Source organism: Stegostoma tigrinum, chromosome 11 (assembly GCF_030684315.1).
Source record: "Stegostoma tigrinum isolate sSteTig4 chromosome 11, sSteTig4.hap1, whole genome shotgun sequence".
Classification (NCBI taxonomy): domain Eukaryota; kingdom Metazoa; phylum Chordata; class Chondrichthyes; order Orectolobiformes; family Stegostomatidae; genus Stegostoma; species Stegostoma tigrinum.
The window spans coordinates 21,261,447-21,276,605 of NC_081364.1; the positions used below are offsets into that span (position 1 = coordinate 21,261,447).

The 15,159-nt window shown below is 39.2% G+C and overlaps 1 protein-coding gene across 6 annotated transcripts in view; it reads left to right on the plus strand.

Moving 5' to 3' along the window:
- Window positions 1-2,237: 2,237 nt before the first annotated feature.
- atp2b2 (ATPase plasma membrane Ca2+ transporting 2) overlaps window positions 2,238-15,159 on the plus strand; it is a 793,123-nt gene continuing 780,201 nt past the window's right edge. For 3 of the 6 annotated variants that reach the window (XM_048547367.2, XM_059649827.1, XM_048547364.2), the window contains exon 1: window positions 2,238-2,358. The gene's annotated coding sequence lies outside the window, so the exon portion shown is untranslated. Of the gene's footprint in view, window positions 2,389-15,159 lie in introns of all 6 variants that reach the window. The other 3 variants (XM_048547370.2, XM_059649828.1, XM_048547366.2) reach the window with 3 other exon arrangements.

The following is a 15,159-nucleotide window of genomic DNA, read 5'->3' on the forward strand; positions in this document are numbered from 1 at the left end:
GGAGGAGATTTCAGGGTTTTATTATTTCCTGGCTAATGAATAAACCTGGTGTGAATTGGTTTTTATCCTAAATAGCAGTCAATCAGACAAATTGGTTTAATTATATATTTGTCTAATTATATATTCATATATACTTTAATATATATTCATATATTGTGATGGCTTGTGGAATTTGCAGAGTCTAATTTATTATTGCACTCTTCTGATTTAAGTCATGACATTAATTAATCTGCAGTATTCATTTTATTGTCTGTTTGAGTATTCCTAACTGCAGGGATAAGTTTACAAACATTTTAAGAAAGAGACCTGCACCAGATATCCGATATCAGGACACCGTATATTCTAAGTAGTAATGATTTGTTTTGTTTTCTTTGCATTTTGCATTAAAGATTATATAACATCACTTCATCCAGATAGATATTTTCCGCATGCACTTTTGATTTGAAACCTGACACAACATCAGAAACTTTTTACGAAGTAGTTGACACCAGTTACTGTAGTATGCACAAACGCAGAGAACGAGAACCCCAAATCAAGACCAATTCAGATGAAGTAATAGTGAGGTGTTATTTCAAGCTTGCCGTTTCAAAACTTGTAGATTTTCATGGAAAATTTTTGCACGTGATGGGATCCAGACCGATGGGAGCACCAGCTGGTGTAGGAGACAATGAAATTAGTTTAATTTCCATCTACAGAGCGTAGCAGGATGAACTGTGTGCGGGTCCAGATATTCAGAGCTATGAACTTTCAAGAAGTGAATGTTTAAAGGAGCCCATGATCATTGTAATGTTAATTTTGAAAGTGAAGAGATCGAGAGCTAATACTGACATATTGATTACTTAACAGACGATCATATTTCCCTGCATTTGATTTCGACGTATGAGAGAAAACTCAAATCTGATAATAGGAGTAGCATTCAAGTCTTCCAGATGTGGTTTCATATAGTCAACAATTGAAGGGAAAAAGCTCGACTCCTTAACCAGCTCTATCAAAGCCAGAAATCAACTTCTTGTTCTTCTTCCCCACAATTATAAAGTTTTCCATGAATCATGTAAAAGTTATCTCTGCACGATGACTTGGTTAACTAAGCATCTGTTTTGGAAAATATAATCGATATTCTTTGAGTCATTCCTCTTTAATTGCAAATAAGTAAGATTTCCACACAGTAAGGATCTCGAGAGAAACAAACAAAAAGGGGTAACCGATGAATGAATTAAAAATATTTATATTTGTGGAAATTTTCAAAGAATGGCTATTACTGCGTTGGTGGTAGACGCTCTGCTTAGTTCCGCTCATTGAAACCACAATGGAAATGGATAGCGCACAGTTTGCAATACAAATTCAACCCGTTTTCCAACAAAACTAAAGTAACGCAGCACTACACCGTGAATGAAAACCAGATTGTTTCTAAATTCCAGCCTCTAAAGGTACGTAATGGAAAAATCTCAGTCACTTTCGGAGCAACTTGAACCTCTCCTGCAGACTACTTTTTGATTTAACATGTTTAACAGCCTCTGCTGATTTCCGCATTAAACGAAAAAAAAGTGAAATGATGAACATGAGACAAGTTTACATATCGATCAAACCTTACGCGGAAAATGCATTAGGCACAAAGGCAGAAACAAGGATTAAATGAGGGTGAAGCATAAATGTATTTTCAGTGGGGGGGGAAAGTTTTTTAATTTGAAAAAATGTCCATTTGTAAAGGAATGCGTTATCCTCGACCTCCGTGTTTTATCTTGTAGTGCGATGCACCTTTTACAGGTAAGCTTTTTTTTAATCGCTAAGGGAAGCTCTGCCTGTGGGCGTGTGGGGTCTCGAACCGGGTACTGCCGCAGTCTCCGGAATTAATCTCAAGAACTCAACTTTCTCACGTTGCCGTTCGTTCTGGTGAAGGGAACTCCACCAATCGGCTCTCCGCTGGCGCATCACGTGCCTCGGAATGTGGCGATTACTCTGAACCATTATTTGCAAATTGTAATTAAATCTCCCCGATCGTTACAAATAAATGACACCTTATTCTAGAGCCCCCTTTCTGCTTTAATCACAGCGAATCCTTACTGATGTATTCCTGTTGTTTGGTTGCAACCCGCGTGTTTTTATTCTCTCTAAACATAATCCTTAGATATCTACATGTTCCTTGCTGATATGGGTGGTTAGTTGAAGCGCCATTGTGGGTGAGAGCGTTTTTAAATGGGTTTCTCTTGGTGCATTTTTCAGTCAGTCAGTGCTGGGGAGCTGCGGTGACAGCAGCGCTCAGTCACACACAGACACACACACACACACACATACATAACCCACCCACCCACATACACACAGTGGGATCCAGCCGGCACAGTCTTAATACACACTGAACAGGTAGGAGCAAGAACGGTATTCCTTCTGCAGGTACTTCATTTTTGAACGCATATTATTATTTCGTGGAAACACCGCAGCTGGTATTTTTTTCTTTTTTTTGCAATCTTATTTTATTTGTTGTCTGACCTTGAGATGGTGGTGTACTACAACAGCATCTAATGCAACGCTGTTCCATTTCAACATGTACCGATTTGAGTTAGCTTAAGAAGAGTGAGCGTGTCCGGTTTGCAGCAGGGAAACCATGCTAAGGAACTGCACTTCCATAAAAAAATCATTTTATTCCGAAATCTTTCGTAGTTTTTGTTGTTGAATGCTGCAGCTAATTGATCATTCTATGCATCAACGGTGGCGAATGCTTTAATCGCATTTATGTTTTTAAATATCCATTTATTACTTGTTAATGTTGGATCATGAAAAAGCTGCCGATAAGTTTTATTTCAGTTGCTATCCCAAGTGCTCAACCACAATGGAGATGCTGCTTTATCCAATTTGAATTTGTGTGCCTAAATATTTGTGTACTTTGTACTAGACCTTAACTCGTAAATAATTGAAGTTTTAGCAGTGTCTGAAGGTGCCGATCCTTTTTATAATGTAAGATAAGTATTCTATCAGTAACAATCGGTTATGACAAAAACTTTCCATTCGTCATTTATATATAGCCAATATTTCCACGTTATTTAACTTGTCTCTAATCAGAGAGCAGTAATGTTTTCATTGTTTAGAAAAAAACGTTTCTTGTATACGTCGAAGACAGGGAAAACATACAGTAGCACAAAGCTTATCTGAAAGGCGGCAGGTAAAAATGTTAAAAACAACGTTATATATTATCTGAACGGGTTTCCAGTGTATATTGTAGCATTTTATTGTAGTTCTGTACCTTTCTAGGAGAGATAATAAAGTTTTGTGTAGCTTTCCCCTCATTTGAACATCGATGGGGTTATTTGAGAGTTAAATGAGTAAGCATCACAATTTCTTATCAACTTCCTATAGGAAGAATAACAAACATTTTATTGCTTCACTGTCTTTCGACAAAAAATGATTGGCCGATCTGATTTTGTTTAATTATAAGACATAACATTATTTTGTTCATTATGCTTAAATGGCTTGATTTTTTCCCCCTACATTTACCTTCTAAATTAGTAGTGATTTAGAAATATTTGTTTCCTACTAGGTACTGAATGAATGCCTGATATGCCTGTTATTTTTCAGTTACTGCTTGTGTGTGGCTCAGAAAATTCACATGAGCCTTGGCTCACTTGAATAGTCATAACTACATAAATGTGTGTTCAATATTTCATTGTGTGGTTTGATTTTTCTTGGGACACAGCCATTCAGTCACAGTTATATTTGCCAAACAGTTGATCATGTGAAATAATGAAACAAGTTCATTCACAGCAATTATTTTCTAGATGTTCCTTAAACAAAATATCTTCCTGATATCCTCTATAGAAAGACATTGAGCAACACAAGGTTAAGTATGTTATATATCATTAAGTCATTGGGATTGGGCAGAACAAAATAATTGCATGTATGAATGCTAATAATGTTTAGGTACAGTTGGGGGTGTGTAGTTTTGCCTTGCATGAGTTTTTACTAAATTAACTTTTGTCCCATAAAGAAAAGGCCTTCAAATATATATTGTGAGGATTTATCAATGAAAAGACCTATACGCTTGTGTGATAGACAACAGTGGGAACTTTTAATATGATAGAAGATGAAAACCGCAATTTAGATTTTTGCATTATGCCTGTGGCAAAAGCAAATCAGTTACAATTTTTTTTTATCGTGTAACCCATTTTCTTTCCACAAATGTGTTTACTTTTACAAATGATGACTGATAGCCCCAGACTGGAGATTAGCACACCAATTCCACCTGAAAATGATCCAAAACTAGCTCTTGCTGTGCAAATAATCTTTCGTCCCTTATTTGCATTTATGAAGGAAAAGCAATTTGGCCTGCAAGTATGAGAATATCTTGACATAAATAAGAAGAGTGGATTTCAGCATCCTTCAGATATGTGGTTAAGCAGAATGTCAATTTGGAATGTAAAAAGCTACTCTGTTGATATTTGCTACGTTTAGTAATGCCATAAAAGATTCCAGTTCTTTTTTTTATGAAATTGAGCACGTATCATTGTTAAAATGTAGATTTCTACAATTACTGCATTGTTGTCACTATCACACTTGGACCATTTGAGACTTAATTTTTGCAGGCTTGCTGTCAAATGGTGACAAAATTACTTAAATAAATCCAGTGACATTTGGGTTTGATTGAACTGAATTTCTCCTTTTGGTATTGCATGACCTTGGTTGAATTGGACTTGATTTTAAAATAATATAAACAGAAGTATATTTAACTTTCAGTTAAGTTTTTATTTATTAAATAACTATACTGTTGTTAAAACTGATAACTCACCCATCCAAAGTCTCATTATCAGAGACCCTGGACTTCACTATGCTGGTTGTCATTTTTTGTTTACGTTGTAGAGCTATCTCCCCAAGTATTTTGAAAGAAAAACAATGGAACACATGGAATGCAGTATTCCTCATATTCGTATATTTTAAACTTAGTGTCAGACGTTATGTGAGTAAACTGGTGCAGAATTCATGGCCTTTTTGAGTTGCCTCAAAATGTGCCAGCCTTACATAATCACATTAATTCTACAGCCTTACAGACAAGGTCACACCAAAGGTACACCTTTTTTATTCCTACCTTCTGTTGCAAAATTGACATTTAACAAGTGATGATTGGCACTGAGACCTAGGACCTGAATTATCTGTGGAATTTATCATCAGAAATCATTTTACTAAGGCCAGGTGATGGCATGATTCTTCAGTGTTGGAAATGTGTATTGTCTGAAAATTAAAATATTCTCTTATTTAAGCTATTCTGGGATATTGTACAGTAACATATCTGTTTTACACTATAATTTTTATGAAGAGTAGTGCCAGGTATTTGTTCACGTTTACTGCCAATTTTGCCTATCTCTACCTTTTTTGTTTTAATATAAAACTTGATTTTTCAATTTTATTTAGACAATGGAGCAAATATAAAAGCTTCTGTTTTATGAGTAGCATCTTTGTATGTTCTGAAATGTTTTTCTCATCGCGATAGGGAGCTGCAGTAGTACAGTGGGTAGCTCTTCCATCTCTGAACCAGAAGGGTTAAGTACCACTCCAGTACTTATTGGCTTTGAAATAATTCAGCCACTGGTATGCACGTAGGTGAGTTGTGCGTATTCTTGCTAGTTGCCAGCCTGAAGGAATGGGGAAAGTTGATGGTGGAAAGGGCATCTGATTATTTTACAATCTGGTAAATCCAAAAACATATGATTGTTGACATTAAGGTGATCCACCAGTGTTATGCTGATTTTAATACAACATGCAAAAAATCAAGAGAGAAAGTAAGATGTTGAGACGAACAGATTTTATTGCCAACTTGGCTGGTATGAAAGGTGGGCTGACTGTCCTTTTTATTCTGGGTAAATGCCCATTTGTTCTTCCTCATTAGTCTTCATGAATTCAACACATCCAACTCCCAATAACTATTGTTTCCTGAAGAGTTCAGATATATGAAATTTTCTCTTTTATCAAAGATTTTTTGAAAAATCTCAAACATGTGACTGTTATTAAAGCTTGCAATCATGCTGAGTTAACACTATCTCATGACTACTTATCCCCAGTGCTGTCGAGGAAAGATGTAAAATGTGTTATTATCTTTATTTGATGCTATAGAAAAAAGAGAAACAAAATTAGCATATAAATGTTATACGTAATGCTGAGTTCACACAATGGATACCTGTATTTTTACCAAGAAATAGAGATGACACACTCAGCATCTCCATCAAGGCAGTCCTAGTTAACTGAAAATATCTTGTGAGCCCAGGAATTGGCTAGTTCACTGACGTCCCTATTCCTGCTTTCCTTGTAAGATTTGATTTGAGTGTCTGCATTCTTCTGAAGGTCTTGTTTTCCTTTTAATAAAGGGAATCTCTCTCCCTTATTATGCTTTTTCCTTACTTCCCCTTGTCCAACAACCCTTGGTCTTGCCCTTCCTGCACCACACCAGCAAAACAGAGGTATAACTGGGGAAAAGAAAAAGGGTAGAAGAAAGGTTATGTTTGGACAATAGCTGAATTGTATGATGATCAATGGGATTCAGAACCAGAGTGGGTATGTTTTCAGGTGATTAGTAGAAGTATCAAGGGTAACATGAGGAAATGTCTTTCTCACAGTGTGCCATTAGAATCTGAAATACAGTGCCCAAGAGTGTGGTGGAGGCAGGATCAATTATGACTTTCAAGAGGGAATTGGATAAACAGCTGAAGACAATTGCATGAATACAAGGAAGGATGGAGGAGAGGGACCAGCTGAAATGCTCTTGCAGAAAACTGGCATGAATTTGACAGATCAAACAATCTCCATGCAGTAACCAGTTTACAATCTGTCAAAATTTTCTCTCTTGTTTGTTTGTTCCAATTTTTGTAATATTCCATACTTCAAAAAAATTCAAATGCAACTTTCGCTTAACAAGAGAGAATCTTATGAAGGTATGGAACTTTACTCTCTTGATGACAGGCATTCTATGTCAGAAGACATTGAGGAGACAAAACACAGACTTGGTGACTACTTTGCAGAAAAGCTACATTCTGACCACAGAAATGATCCTGAGTTTCCTGTTGGTTGCCACTTCAACACACCACAGTGTTCTCTGGCCCAACATCTCTGTCTCGAGCTTGCTGCAGTGCCCTAGTGAAGTATTTCATTTTCTACCTGGGGACCCTGCAGACTCCAGGACTCAATATTGAGTTCAATAATTTTAAACCTGAGCACCTTCTCCCACATCCTTACCCAACCTTACACACCAGACCGTGTCATCATGTGAATTGCTACAACAAGCCACCGAATATCAGCCACTAAAGTCCGCATTAGCAGCTATTGATTCTTGTAGGCTGTTCTTTACTTGTTCTTTTCTCACTCTCTGGACTCCATCTCCACTATGATTTACTCTCCATCCTTCTCCCTTCCCATCTTCAGCATATAAACTGACCTTTTCCTAGCTCTCATCAGTTCAGAAGAAGTGTCACTGGACCTGAAATGTTAACTGTGCTTTCTCTCCACTGATGCGACAAGACCTGTTGAATTTTTGCAGCAATTTCTGTTTTTTTTTTCTGATTTCCAGCATCGGCAGTTTTCTTTTAACGTTTACCCTAAAACCCAAGATCTTTTTAATAGATATTTTTAATCAGCCTGTTCAAATGTGTTATACACCTCCTGGGGCAAGTGAGACTTGAATCCAGGCCTCTGGCTCAGAGGTGTGGAGGGCACCATTGGCTACAAGAGCCCTTAGTAGTTCTTTGAAGTTGAGTTAAATGACTTTCTTATTGTTGACAGTTTAGTGTTAAAATTTGAAATGAGTTTGGATGGTCTCATGGGTTTTGAAATTTTGCCAATCTCTCCATTATAAGGTTCCTCATTTTTGAAACAAAACTTAAGAAGTAAAATGAATTATGTATTCATGCAAGGGATAAGATTGTTGCTGGCAATGCCTGCATTTATCACTCATAGCATATTGGCCTTGAGAAAAGGATGATGAATTGCCTTCTTGAACCAATGTGACTAGTATTGTGATCACAACAGAGAGCTGTCTGGTCAAAGTGAATTCTCTATTGAAATGCCCATAAAATGGCTGCTTAGTATGTGTGCCTCCTGGTAGAAACCACATGATTATGGCAGACCAGGAAGGACATTTGTACTTGATTGCATTTCAATACAAACAACTGCTTGAGTGCAGGAAAAAATCAATGCTGTGACCTCAGTTATTTACAAACTAAATAAATGGGTTACACGGGGAGAAAGAATAACATGTCAAAGATTGCCAATGACATGAATGCAAACTGTGGGGAGGGCATGAGAATTCTGCAAAGTGAGTCAAACAAAGAACTGCACTGCTGGAGGTCTGAAACAAAGACAGAAATTGCTGGGAAAACTCAGCAGGCCTGGCAACATTCTGGGAAGAAAGCAGAGTTAATGTTTCAGGTCCAGTGACCCTTCCTCAGAAATTCATCAGATGAAGATTATGATCAAATCTTAACTCTGCTTACTTCCCACAGATGCTGTCACGCCCACCGAGTTTCTCCAGCAGCTTTTGTAGGCAGATTAAGTGAGTGGGCGACAAGAAGGCAGGTGGACTATAATGTGGCCAATTTTGAGGTTATTCACTTGGGTCATTAAAAATAGAAAAGTAGGACATTTTTTAAAAAGACATGAATCTTCTAAATGTTGATGCTCACATTGAGACTTGGTATGTGATAAGAATGTTAACAGGCAGAAAGCAAAGGTGATGGTGGAGGGTTGTTATTGTTGGGAAGGCTGTGGCCAGTGGTGTGCTGCAGGGATTGGTGCGGGAAACCTCGCCCTTTTATGTACGTTCAACAATTTGGAAGTGAATGTAGAAAGTATAATTTGTAAGTTTTGCAAATGACACAAAAATTACTGTTACAACCTGATCAATGGCAGATGGAATTTTAATCCTAATATGTGTGATGCATTTTTGGGAGGCCCAATAAGAGAAGGATATATACAATGAATGGTAGGTCTCTAGAGAGCATTGGAGTAATGGGACCAAGTCCATAGATCCTCAAAGGTGTCAGCAAAAATAGACAAGGCAATGCAGAAGGCATACAGATGCTTGCCTTCATTAGCAGGAGCATAGAATATAGGAGCAAGGAAGTCTTGTTAAAACTTTATTAGTTGGGCCACAGATGGAAAACGGTGTACAGTACTGGCCAGCACAATAGCAGCAGGATGTGGTCGCACTGTAGAGGGTGCAGAGAAGATTGACAAGGATGTTGCCAGTGATGGAAAGATCTCCATTATGAGGAGAAGCTGGATAGACTGGGTTTGTTTACCTTGGAGCAGAGGAGGCTGAGGAAGAATTGGATTGAGATACAAAATGATGAGGCATAAACAGTAAATCCTGAGAATCTCTTTTTCATGGCAGACGTGTATAAGACCAAAGGGCAAAGTTGGAGATGAGACGTTAGTGGTTTTGAGGAGATTGGAGGAAAAACATATTCATCCACAGCATGGTGGATATACGGAGAGTGCTGCCTGAGAGGGTGGTGGAGGCAGGCACTCTCAACATTTAAGAAGCACCTGGATGAGCAGTTCAAATGCCAGGGCTTAGTAGGCTATGGACCAAATCTGGGTAAAAGGGGTTGGAATAGTTTGGCGTTTGTTCAGCACATAGACATTGCCTACAGGACCCAGTTTCTACACTGAATGACTCTAAACTGCACACTAAGCTCCCTGTCTCTAAACTAAGCTCCCTTTTTCTAAACTGCACTCAACAGGGAGGTGAATGGCGTATTATTGGCTTATATATCAAGAAGACTGGAGTATTGTTTATAAAAAGGATTCTTCCTACAACAGTCTCTGGGCTTTGGTGAGGCCAAACCTGAATACCATGTGCAGTCTGTGCGCCATATTTGAGGAAGCATATTTGCATTGGACTGGTGTGGTAAAAGTTGTCTAGAATCGGTGCCTGGCATTAGAGAATTCTCATGTGATGAGAGACTGAGTAAATTGGGCTTGTTTCTTTGGACAATATCAGAAGTCACACAACACTAGGTTATAGTTCAAAGGGTTTATTTGAAATCACAAGCTTCCGGAGTGCAGCCCCTTTGTCAGGTGAACTCATCTGTAGAAGGAGCAGTGCAGAGAAAGCTTGTGATTTCAAATAAACCTTTTGGACTGTAACCTAGTGTTGTGCGACTTCTGACCTCGTCCACCCCAGTCCAACAACTCCGCTTCATGGCTTCTTTGGCTGTAAAATAATCTCCAATGCCACATTCCTCTAAGCTCATTGGACGTAAAGGACTGTGAGGGGACTTGACATTGAGAGATTTTGTTTCCTCTCTTGAGAATCTAGAACATGGCAACTGTTTCAGACTAAGGATAATTCAGAATTTGAGGAATAGAAATTGCTTCACTCGGAGGGTTGTCCATCTTTGGAATTCCCTACCCCATGTGGTCATGGTTGTTCATCATTGAATATATTCAAGATGCAGGAAATTGGATTTGAAACCTATGACCAGTTGTGATAGTATTAAATATTGGAACAGGCTCAAAAGTCTACTCTTGCTCCTGCATTTTATGTTCTGATGTTCACTGCAGCCTGGGCAATGAAGGTGTATACACAATATTGCTCATAAAAGGAGTTCCAGGATTTGACCCAGTGACAATGAAGGATCAGTGACATGGGATGATGGGTGACTTGGAATTGAACCTGTTGCTATTTCCAAGTACTTGTTACCTTTTTCCTTTGAATTGTAGCTTTGGAAAGCACTGTCCAAGAAGTCTTGTCTAATTGCTGCAAAGCACTTTGTAGATTGCACACATCTCTCATTTGTACATACATGTGGTGTGGTGAATGAATGTTTAAGGTGGTGAATGGGATGTCAGTCAAGTGGACACCTTTGCCCTGATTGGTGTCAAGTTTCTTGAGTACCTTTGAAATGGCTCACATCCAGGCAAGCAGAAAATGTTGCATCACTCTCTTGGCACACTGTAGATGTTAGAAATGCTTTGGACAGTCAAAGGGTGAATTTCCAATCTTTGACCTTCTTATCACCACAAATTTATGGTGGCAAGTCTGTAAAGTTTCTGGTGGGTGGTGACATGAACAATGCTGATGTGGAGGACTCAGCAATGATAAAGCCATCAAATGAGACAAGGTAGATTCTCCCTTCTTAGAAGTGATCATTGACTGACACCTATTTTTAAAAAAAAACCACATTGAATGCTGCATGCCACTTTTCAAGCTAACCCTGAATGCTGTATAGATCTTGCAATATGTGGTTACAAAAGGTTTCATTACCTGAAGTTTATAAATGGAACTGAATACTGTGCAATTATCAGTGAACATGGCTGCATTTAAACAATAAGATATGGGGAAGATCATTGATGAAGAAGTTGAAAATGGTGGGGATCTACAGACAGTACTCTCAGCACTCTCTCTGCTGTGAAATTTGGGAATGAGATGACGTTTAACAGCTTTCCTCTGTATTAAGAATGTCTGACTGAAATGATTTCTCCCTGATTTCATTTGACACAGAGTTTAGCAGAGTTCCTTGCCATACTTGTTTAAATGCTGCCTTTGACGTTTTTTCCATTCATTGCTGGAGGATGTTCGTCATTTGCAAGTTCAGCATTTATTTCCTATCCTTCATTAATCTTGTCAAGGTGGTCATGAGTCAGTCTGATGTCTACAATTGTCACTCTTACTCCTCGCCTGGCACTGCTCTTTTGTCGATGTTTGGGCCAAGGCTGCCAGGAGTTCAGGAGCAGAGTGATCCTGAATGAATTCTAAGCTTACTTGCATAATTACTTTCTGAGCAGTTTCAGAGTGATTTGGAAAAGCAAATTTGCCAGTGACATTATGCAGCTGGGTTTGAGGTCCATTAGAACACTTTATATATCAAACTCACCAATACCAGCGCATGAATGATATTGCAGAATATAAAATGGACAGCTGCTAGGGTCACCTTATGCTGATAGCTAAAAACCTCTGAATTTGCATTTTTATTTAACTGTCAGCTAGTGCTGCCCTACCTGCAAATCCTTTGGCACACATCCAGCGCACAGCATGACTCTGCGTCTTCCACATGGGATATGGAATGCCCTGCTGTTCCATGTTGAATTTTGAATCACACAAAAGGACACTTAAATGACAAACATAACGTTGAAATGGAACTGGACGGAGGGATTAAACAGACACCTCATTATTATGCTAATCTGCATTGGATCTTTGCTGTCACTAATGAAAACAAAGGTCCAATTTTTTTTGTGCTTACAAGTAACATTAGTGTTTCCGGCATCTTCCATTTATTACCGGGTAAAGCAAACACTAACTTCAGGCAGGGATAGTAAGAACTGCCAGTGCTGGAGTCAGAGACAACAAATCTCTGTGTATATTGTTAAACATGGAAGTCTAAAGGTTGACTAACAGAGATACCCAGTACTGTTACAATCTTGGATGATATCCTGAATCACTATAATTGTATGAACTTGGATTATTTGGTCACTTTCTGCATTGGAGATGATAATAGTGCATATTGGAGTACATTTTCAATGGCAAATTTGATGACAACTTTTGAACAACCTCTTTGGCTCTGAAAAAGGAACTAATTTTACAGGTATGGAGACTTGTTTGTTCGTTCATTCATCAGAAAATCTGAAAATTTGAAAAAAAATTCTGCTTGCCTGTTTAATCTTCCTTCAATCTCATCTGTATTTTAAAATCTTTATTTTGCTTTCTTCCATGATGTAATTTATGTTTCCTGTTTTCTTCCTGGTTTAGAATCTGCATGCTCTAGTGCAGATTCTTCAGTCATGTTGAAGAGTTTCATGGTTATGTACCCTGTTTACTTCCTGCAGATCCCTACAGCATGGTACTGAAATTGATGTCAGACTGAAGTTTCCACTCATAAGTCCACAAACATTAGAAATCATAATCAGAATCCATATAGTGCAGAAAGAAGCCATTCAGCCCATCGAGTCTACACCAACCCTCAGAAGAGCATACTACCTAGATCCATCACGCCCAGAACCCTACATTTCCCATGGCTAATCCTCCCCAGTCCTGCACATCCTCAAACACTAATTTAGCAGGGCCAATCTACCTGACCTGCTCATCTTTAGACTGTGAGAAGAAACCAGAGCACCCGGAGGAAACCATGCAAACACAGGGAGAACATCCAAACTCGGTACAGTCACCCAAGGCTGAAATTGAATCAGGTCCTTGGTGCTGTGAGGCAGCCGTGATTAAATACTGTGCTGTAAATAAATGCTAAGACAGTGACCCTGGCCCACCTGGTTGAAAAGTCTGGGTGATCTCTCCTTTTGCAGGGCCAGGACACCCTACTAGATTGAGATTAGTGACTGAGAGGCTATTAGTTGCCATGGAATAGGACTTCAAACCCCTTCTGGGAGGGGTGTTGTCTGATCTCTGAGAATTGCTGCCTAATCAAATGGCTAGCAGCTCTCCTATCCCAGCAGTGCCATTGGGAAATTTGATCATTGCTGGGATCACAGGCATTCCCAACAAAGAGGAGACCATGGAGTCATGTGTTTCCTCAGGGGCCAAGCTGACATGCCCTGGTGGAGGGAGGATTTCAAAGTTTTGGGGGTGGGCTTGGCAAAGTTTGAAGGATAGAGTAGAACAGATCTCACGTGGTGGGGATGACTTCTGAGGAGCTCCATTGAACACAACATGCCTGAACAGGAAGAATTCCTCTCAAGCTCCAACAACATTATCAGCTCTGTCACATGGTATGGGCCATTAGTTGGCACTTAAATGTGTTAATGTTCTCAGGGGAGGGCTGCTCAAGTCCCCCCAACCCTGTCTCTGCTACTGAAACACAACCAGAGGCAGATGGATTAGGAACATGTGCATCTGCAGTGGTACCTGATTTTTATGACCCCCATCCCCCACTGCTGGCAGAGATAGTAGTAGGAACTGCCGATGCTGGAGAGTCTGAGATAACAAGGTGTAGAGCTGGATGAACACAACAGGCCAAGCAGCAGAGGAGCAGGAAAGCTGACGTTTTTGGGTCTGGACCCTTTTTCTGAAGAAGGGTCCAGACTTGAAACGTCAGCTTTCCTGCTCTTTTGATGCTGCCTGGCCTGCTGTGTTCATCAAGCTCTACACCTTCGCTGCTGTCAGCCTGCTGCCAGGGCAGAGACGGCCCGTAAAGGTCCATCCTAAATTTCTGTGGACAACTGTACATGACGTGAATACTGAAGCCAGTCCATCACCAGTAACAGCAACTTCTGGGCCCATGTATCCTCAGCCTACCTTTAGAACTTTATATTGATAGAAACAAGAGGTAGCGTCCAGCAAATTTAATTCTCACAGTGCCATCCAAGATTTCATTAGTGAAAGCATTGAATAGCGGTGATAGTAAATAACCATGCTGCCATCCTGCTTAGTTGGAAAATGTCATAGGGGTAATGTGGAGACTCTCCACTCTGCTCTTTCATTAACATATAACCTGGGGATCTATACTGAATCAAATTTTAAAAGCTGGTGAGATAATACCTACTAACTCTTTCACGAGGATTGCATGAATCAAAATGTCAAATGCATTTTGTAAATTAATCTTACCAAAGATTTTTCTTGAACATTACAAACCTCAGTGGTGTTTGAACGGAGGAACAGGACATCTGTTACATTGCTCACAAATTCAAATTCTAGTTTGCTCCTTTATGATTGCCTTGTAGGTTTCCAGCTTATTTAAAATGATTCTTGAGACGACTCACAGAACTATCTTGTCCGCACAATATTCTAGATGTCAGCACAATGCTTTGAGATAGAACATTGTGAGTAGGAGTCACACTGGAGTATAAAAAAACTCAAATGCAACAGTGGAGAATGATGGACCCTTACTACCGATACCTTTGGTAAAAGATATGTTGTGTAGATTTGCTACCACAATTTTCGTTTTAGGTCAGGACCTAGAGAACATGACTGGTTTAGTGTGACAGAGGAAAACCTTTTGACAGTTTTAATGAGAAATTGCTCCTGTCTTAAATAAAGTGTTGCGTTATGCAACAACATCAAGTTACACTGATGTGATCAACATTGGTACGAAGACTGAGATGATGACCTAAACGGCAGGTCTAACTCTTTGGAATCCAGAGCTGTCTTCCCACCAAAGTCTATACAATATCATGGTATTTTGCAGTGTTTCATATCCTCCTCTGAATTAACTCTTTCAGAGCCTAACACCCGCTTTG